Source organism: Fukomys damarensis, unplaced genomic scaffold (assembly GCF_012274545.1).
Source record: "Fukomys damarensis isolate Sample0158 unplaced genomic scaffold, DMR_v1.0_HiC HiC_scaffold_31, whole genome shotgun sequence".
Lineage (NCBI taxonomy): Eukaryota > Metazoa > Chordata > Mammalia > Rodentia > Bathyergidae > Fukomys > Fukomys damarensis.
Window position 1 is genome coordinate 26658712 of NW_022900943.1, and position 8128 is coordinate 26666839.

Sequence of the window (8128 nt, forward strand, 5' to 3'; positions counted from 1 at the left end):
GCTATATGACCTTAAATTGCACTGTTGGAGATATAGGCCAAAGAAATAAACATATCTGTTTACACAAAAATTTCCTCATCTATGTGCAAAACAGCTTTATTTATAATAAACAAAAAAACTGGAAAATCTACACAGGTTCTTTTTGTTCCTAAGTCTTAAATTTTATTTAAATAATTTGCAGCACGAAGAGAGTGGGCCAGTTACTACCACTTTGTCATAACATTAATGAACCACGCCAGGAAAGGCAAGCACATCTGCAGCCCTCTGCCAGCCGGTGTGCTGGGTGGGACTTCTCAGAGGAGGCGGCCTCAGCCCTGGCCCTGGCAAACTGTTGTAATCGCATCCACTGTGGAATTAGGGTTCTTGACGATCTCATCAGCGGACACAATAAGGCACACAGCCTCGGAGCCTGCTCTCAGGGCATTGGTCTGTGCTCTAGCTGGTTCCCACACAGGCTTTGACGTCTTCAGCAATGTCGTCGTTGTCGATGTCTGTCCCATACCACGTGCCTCCCTGGGCAAGCCAAGCCCACAATTTGTTCAGGAGGTTTGTGGCATCAAAGCCAGCATTGTCACATAGCTGACATGGATAATCTCCAAGAACTTGGCATATGCCCCAATAAATAGCTGCTGCTTCTTTGAAATAATCCTTAAATTAGAGAGCTCCATCTCAATGGTCCCACCACCAGCACCAGTGAATCATTCTTGATGGCCCTCCTGAAGATCATGCTGCAAGGACTTCTCTATCTCCTCCATAAACTGCTGAGCACTGCTACAGAGGAGGAAGGTGCAAGACTGGGCCTTGGATCAGCAAGTGAAGAAATGGTACCTTTCACCTCCCCAGTATGGTCTCCTCGGTGACCCAGCACATCTGCAGATTCACACTGGTCGGGACTGAGCCTCTGCAGGCCACCATTGCCCTCTTCAAGTCCTCCTCAGGTGCACAACCGGCACGGAACATCTCCCTATCAGTGAGGTACTGGGTGGCCATATCCCCAGTAGGGCGTTTGGACAAGACAACTTTGGTTCCAGGATTACAGATATTCTCTCACTTAATGTTCCATCCTCATTAATGTTTGCCTGCTAATCCTCTGAAGTGTGAACTCTGATTTTGGTGTTGTCTTTCTCAGCTTTCAGCTCAAGTTCAACATTTAATAAAGCAATCGTGAGATTATTGTACTTTTTAGGGTACATTGAAACCCAGTTGAAAGAGAAAGTCTTCTTGAACACAACACCCCACTAGCTGAGAGTCCTCTTGGGCTTCACCTTGTACTTTCTTGATTCCAATCATTTAAAGCTCCAGCACAACATTAAACATCATCATGGCATAAACCACCCTCTTAGTGAAGAAGTCTTTCTGCTGGGAGATCAGCTTGGAGCTCAGAGCTCTCATGGTACACTTTTCCAGCAGCTTCCTCTGCTCTACTTTAATCTTGCTTCTTCCTGGTCACAGCGATCTTTTTGATTTGGTAAATTGTCAATTGTGTGTGTGTACAGAAAGCTCAGATGATGATATGGGGGTGTAAACCTTCCTCCATATATGGTTTCACCTGCATCCAGGAGGTCACTGAGGTGGTGCCATCACCAGCCTCAACATCTTGGGATTTGGCAGTGTCCACTAAACTCCTTGTTGCAGGATAGATGACATCAAGAAGTTTCAAAATTGTGTCCCCATCATTAGAAATTGCTGCTTTGCCTTGGTCATCCACAATAAATTTGCCCATGCCATGGAGGCCCAGATTCTTTCTTATAGCTCAGAAAGCAGACACTGATGTTACTCACAAGACGCTGTTGGTCCCCTCTTTCAATAGTGTATGGGCATCATTTTAGAAAATTCTTCTGTGGCCCACTACCTCCCTGTTCTCCATGTTCAAGCTGCTTCTTTAATTGATGAACAGTTAAATACTTGCAAACCATGAAGTACTACTTAGCAATAAAGAGGAGCAGACCACTCAGACACATAGGAACTTAGTGAGTCTCAACAAAATTATGGTGACTCCAAAAAGGTTACATCCTATCTATTTGCATTTTATGTAATTTTCTTGAAATGACAGAGTGTATGTTTCTAGATGTTAGGAGTAGAGGAGAGAGGAAGGTGCATGGAGTTACAAAGGGACCACGGAGGCTTTCTGCAATGATGAAGCTGCTTTTTATCTAAACTGCAGGTAAGCGTGTACAAACTACACATGTGATAAAAGCATATAATCATGTGATTCATGAACACATTCACAAGTGAGTACAAACAAAAGTCGGAAAATCTGAATGTGATTGGTAGGTTTCAAACATGTCAGTATCCTGATTGTGAATGTGCTATGGTTTTTACATAATTTTACCAGGGAGAAGAACTGACTAAAGGATATACGGGGTGGCTGAGTATTATTCTTGCAATTACATTTGGATCTAGAATTAAGTCAAATAAAAATATTAATTAAAAATTATATGCGTAGTCCAGAATACAAGGTGTGAGTGTCTCTTCCTGAAAGATCTGCAGAAGCAGGAGAGACTCGTGAAGCATTTTCTCCCAGGATTTCAGGGTAAGAAAAGCAATAGATGTTCTACCACACAAAGGTTCAGAGATCTGGATTACAGCGACTCCGCCATGTTGTAAAGTCAACCTAAGATCAGGGCACAAGATTCACCACCCAGAGATCTGGAAGAGGACAGTGTATGAGATAGAACACAGAGGAATTTTATCAGCCACACTTGAAATGGTGCCCGCTGCTTGTAAACTTAGCAAACCAACAAAATAGTTCGTGAGTGCCAAAGAAGGGATAGACGCTAGCATTATTTCACACCTGTTCTTTTTCAATGCGTCTGGAAAGAATCAGATGCACAAGCTTAAACAATGCACGGTCACTCTTATATGAGAAACCAAAATTATAAATAAAGAGCAAAATAAAAAGATAGATGGTAGGGAGTAAGGAGATAGATCATTCTCAAATGGAAAGGGGATCGAGCAATGACAGGACAGGGAAAGCAAGGGAGGAGGAACGGGGGAGAAAGTGAGTTAAGACATGTTGTGTACCCGCACCATCTCCACACAAGGAATGTAATTAGGTACTGCAAACTCGTACCGAGGGGAAAGACAAAAATCACAGTAGCCTCTTACGAAACTACTAAAAATTCCCTTCCTACAATTTTTAGAAACTGTAAGGGATGATGATAGCACTGCTTACTATTGGTAACAACAGCAATATATCTTTAATTTTAATAATTTTATTCAGAGCATTTATTTCATTATCAGGCTACTCGTTACAAATCTAAAGCTGATTCTCTTTTTCAGCTATAACCACTGAGGGTGTGGATGGACAATAAGAAAAAGAAGGTTCCAGCTGGGCCAGAAATCCTTAAAAGTGAAAACATTTCAGAGTTGAAGGTAAAGTGCCTGAGACTTTGTCCAAAAGATGCTTCAAAAGGCAAGGAGGAAGCTCATCTATGAAAAGCCAGGCTTGATTATGAGGAGTACAGACAGATGCACAGAACAGAGATTTGAATGGCTAGGATGCCAAGAAAGGCTGGCAGCTTCCATGTACCTGCAAAACCCAGACTGGCGTTTGTCATTCAGATCAGGAGTATCCGCGGTGTGAGCCCAAAGGCCCACCAGATATTGCAGCTTCTTTGCCTTTGCGAAATCTTCAAAGGTACCTTTGGAAAACCTAACAAGGCCTCAGTTAACTTACTGAGAATTGTGGAACCATATATTGCATGGGGTACCCAAACCTGAAGTCAGAAAATAAAGTAATACACAGGCATGGCTATGGGCAAATCAGTAAGAAGTGACTTGCGCTGGCATATAACTCATTGATTGCACAATCTCTTGGTAAATATGGTATCATCTGCATCAGAAATCTGATTCATGAGATCTGTACTGCGGGAAAATGCTTCAAAGAGGCAAATAATCTCCTGTGGTCTTTCAAATTATCTTCTCCTAGAGGTGGACTGAAGAAAAAGACCACCCATTTTGTGAAAGGTAGAGATGCTGAAAATAGGGAAGACGAAATCAACAGGCTTATTAAAAGGATGAACTAAGCTATCTATCATGGTATTTCTATGATTTGGTTAGTTAATAAATAGTGTCTGCTTCCATATTTAAAAACTTTAAAACTGATTGACTTGATTTAGCCACGCCACAATGTTTGTGTGTGTATGTGTGTGTTGAAACAGCATGTATGCATGAAAATATAGACATTTTTAGCAGTTTAAAAGATAAAAATAAAAAATGGAAAAACAACCCAATGAATATGACTATTAGCATCTGATTGCCTTTTATAATCCTTTTCATATCAATATAAATTGTCTATAGTCAGTCATGATATGAAGTTCTTTATGGGACTCCACGTAGGAAGCCAAGTTCAAAGCTTGTTTCCAGTACATTGTTCCTGGTTGGACTTGATGAGAAAGTGAAGTCTAGACCTCACCTACTTCACAATGTTATCTGATTAATCCAACCCTGCATTCCATCAGTGTTCACAGATGTATGAGTATTGAATGAAGTAGTAGGAATTCAGTAGCAAGCAAGGTAGACCCAGCCTATACTCCATAGAGTGTACATGGCCTTAAAGAACCCAGACTTACAGAGTGGACCATTTCAGATAAAGCATGATACATGCTCTGAAAGGGAGAGTAGGGATTACTGCAACAGCAAATAGCAGGAGTTTTATCATAATCAGTGACTGTTTTCTTTTAGAAGATTAAGTAACATACTGTAGCTATGGTGCATTAACTAGAAGAAGAGGAAGGAAAAGAAGTTGTTCCATATTGGATCAGTATTTTCCCTTGAAAAGAATAATTGTAAAAAAGAAGGGGGACAGTTCTGGTGAGCATCAAAAGTCCTAATCACTGCAGAGAAATGGGAATCTAGGTAACGAGATGGAGTCTAAATGCCTTATAAATTTAAGTACTGGTTTTGTAATGAAGCTCCAGAAGGCAGCCCGGTCATCACAGAAAGTCAGCAAAAGAAATCATACTCTTTCTCTGTCCTTTTACTTTCCTTCTTTGTCACCTCCTCAGGGATAAAATAAAGATTAAACATTTTCTTCTCTTAGGAAACATCTTTTCAACATCACTTTTGACTTTTTAATTCGTGAAGCGTAATGCTTTAAGCTTCTTCTTGGAGGGGGATCTCTGATTGACCATTCTTATGACTACGGATGGATTCAGCTACTTAAGTCTCATTTCTTCTCCAACTCTACAGCTCTGCCTTAGAATGACCCAAAATGCTTCATCACTTTGTCCCCAAGAAAAATGTAGAGAGGAAAGTGTAAATACGGAGAAATCACCACCCAGGCATCCCTCGCATCCACATGCCACCACTGATCTCTACCACACTATTTTCTTTGAAAATACTTGATCCTTCATGTAAGAATTTAAGGCAGTTTCAACATTAACTAGCCCAGTTGTAAAGCCCCACTGGATGATGAAATATAAAGAAAAAATATCATATGTTACAAAAACTGACCATTCACTTGATGGTGCACGTCAGGACACATGATGAGCTGTAGAAATCTGTACGCTATAGAAAAAACAGTTATCTCCAGCAGCCATCTTGCATTACGCACTCAGAATCCCTGTAACTTTGAGAAGGTTGTCTGACATTAGAGAGAGAAAGATTGCTACACCTGTTAAAATGGAGGTAATCACCGGCTCACTTTTTTATCCTATCAAATGTCAAAATGTGGTAATTCCATCCTAAAACCTACACAGATAGAGCCATTCAAACTCTATATGTAGCTTTTGACCCAGTCCAAACTCCAAGCAATTTCCTAGAGGGAAATATAAACTCTCATCTTCCTGATTTACTTTTGGTTCAGTTTCTCCTGCTTCTGCTTGGACCTTGATATCTCAGATTCTCAGAGATCGTGTTCTCGTCTCATCTTTGTTTGTCCTTAGCTAGGTACTTGCCTTGACCCCCTTTCCTTTTCCATGTTGCTTTCTCTTTCATATTCTCTTCCTATAGCATTTCTTTCTTGTCCCTCTCCATATTTCATCTTCAATAACAAGACTCTGTAGGGAAACTACTACTACCCAGATTCCCAATTTGAACAGCAGATTCTTGAACCAATTTCTTTGGCAGAAAAAATAAACACTACTAAGCCAAACAATCCTCTCTATCTCTCTCTCTCTCTCTCTCTCTCTCTCTCTCTCTCTCTCTCTCCACATATAGGTCCAGCATTGATCCCTACCTATCCTTTTTCTTCATTAGCTATTTCCTAATTTTAGATCTTCCTTTTGATTGCTGCCTACCATTTTTTTTCTAAGAATCACCAATTTGAGCCTTACTCCCCAATTTTGGACTTCTACCCTTTCAGTTTTACCTGCCTTATTCTAGTGACTGTCCATCACTACTTCAACTGTGCCTTTTTGGAATGATGTTACAGTACACTTTTGTTAGGTTGTGCTGCAAACAAATTCAAATTTTTAACAGCTTATTACAACACACATCCATTTCTCTCTTGCAATACATGTTAGCTATAGCTCCACTCCATGTCCTCTTTACTTAGGAATAAAGTCTAAAGAAAAAGGCACTTCTGTCACTATTAAGACAGAGGGAAAAGAGAGATGGTACTGCCAGCGATGGCTCTCAGAAACTATACTCAATAATGTCACATGACCTTTCCACTCATGTGCCAATGACCAAAACAATGGAGCAGAAACTGTAATCCCCCGACAGAGAAAAGGCTGATAGAAAAGGTATTACATCTTTAGAGGGAAATACAATCAAAAGCTTCCCAAAAAAGTTCCTAAGAGCTGCCTGGAAATGATTATTTAGGACTAGCATTGTCCTCTCTAAAGTTGTAGAGCTTGAAACACCATACATTTCTCAGTCTCTGTGGATTCGGTAACTGTTTTGTTCTATCCATTACTATAAATCTCTGACACTTCTGCTATGTCTGTAGCATCCAGGCATTTTGATAATGTTGATAAAGCTGCCTTCAAGTTTCACTCATAAAAGACAATGGTGGAGGGCAGCGTCACAACCCTGAAGCACAACCACAAAGCTCCCACCAGGCCCTGCTCCAAACACTGCTCTGTACAGGATCCAAGCACTGGAAGACTGTATGCCCCTGTGCTAACTTCTGACCGGGAAGCCTCTTCCTTAACCCCTGCGGGGCTAGCATTCTGGAATTCATTCTAGCTATGGACATCTATGTTTGGGCTTAGATTTATAAAGCCCTAATCATGAGGGGTGTTTAAATTTCTTTCTGTTCAGTATCATAATCAAACATAACCAAAATGTGGGCACACTGCCACCAAGTATCGGCAGTGAACAAGCCAGAGTCTTGTATTTCAAATAATCTGTCTTCTCATAGTCATGATTAACTATATCAAAATAGCTTCCCACGATTTTTTATTCTGCAGAGTTGTTCTTGGGGAAATATACAGCTATTAAAATGGCCAATGCCAAAAACTGAAAACCTTCACGTTAAAATCAGGAACAAGACAAGGATGCCCACTGTCACCACTCCTCTTCGATATAGTTCTAGAAACATTAGCCATAGCAATTAGACAAGAGAAAGAAATTAAAGCAATAAAGACAGGAAAGGAAGAAGTTAAACTGTCATTATTTGCTGATGACATGATACTCTACATTGAAGACCCAAAAAACTACACCAAAAGACTTCTAGATTTAATTGACTTTTAGCAGAGTAGCTGGATACAAGGTCAACACCCAAAAATCATTTGCCTTCTTGTACACAAATAACAGACTGACTGGGAGAGAAATTAGTGAAACAATTCCTTTCACAATAGCACCCCAAAAAATGAAGTATCTAGGAACCAAGCTAACAAAAAAAAGCAAAAGACATCTACACTGAAAACTACAGCACTCTGAAAAAAAGAGATTAAAGAGGATATAAGAAAATGGAAAGATACCCCCTGCTGCTCCTGGGTAGGAAGAATCAACATAGTGAAAATGACCATACTACCAAAACTGCTGTACAGATTCAATGCAATGCCAATTGAAATTCCAACGTTATATTTCACAGAACTAGAAAAAAGAATCCAAAAATTCATTTGGAACTATAAGAGACCTAGAATAGCAAAAGCCATCCTAGGCAATAGACACATGGCAGCGGGTATAACAATTCCCAATTTGAAACTACCATTAAAGCCACTGTGACAAAAACAGC

At 40.2% G+C, this 8128-nt stretch overlaps 2 pseudogenes; one reads left to right on the plus strand and one right to left on the minus strand.

Moving 5' to 3' along the window:
- Positions 1–308: 308 nt before the first annotated feature.
- Positions 309–1781, minus strand: LOC104874432 (annotated as a pseudogene).
- Positions 1782–3303: 1522 nt separating this feature from the next.
- LOC104874431 lies at positions 3304–4028 on the plus strand (annotated as a pseudogene).
- Positions 4029–8128: the final 4100 nt, after the last annotated feature.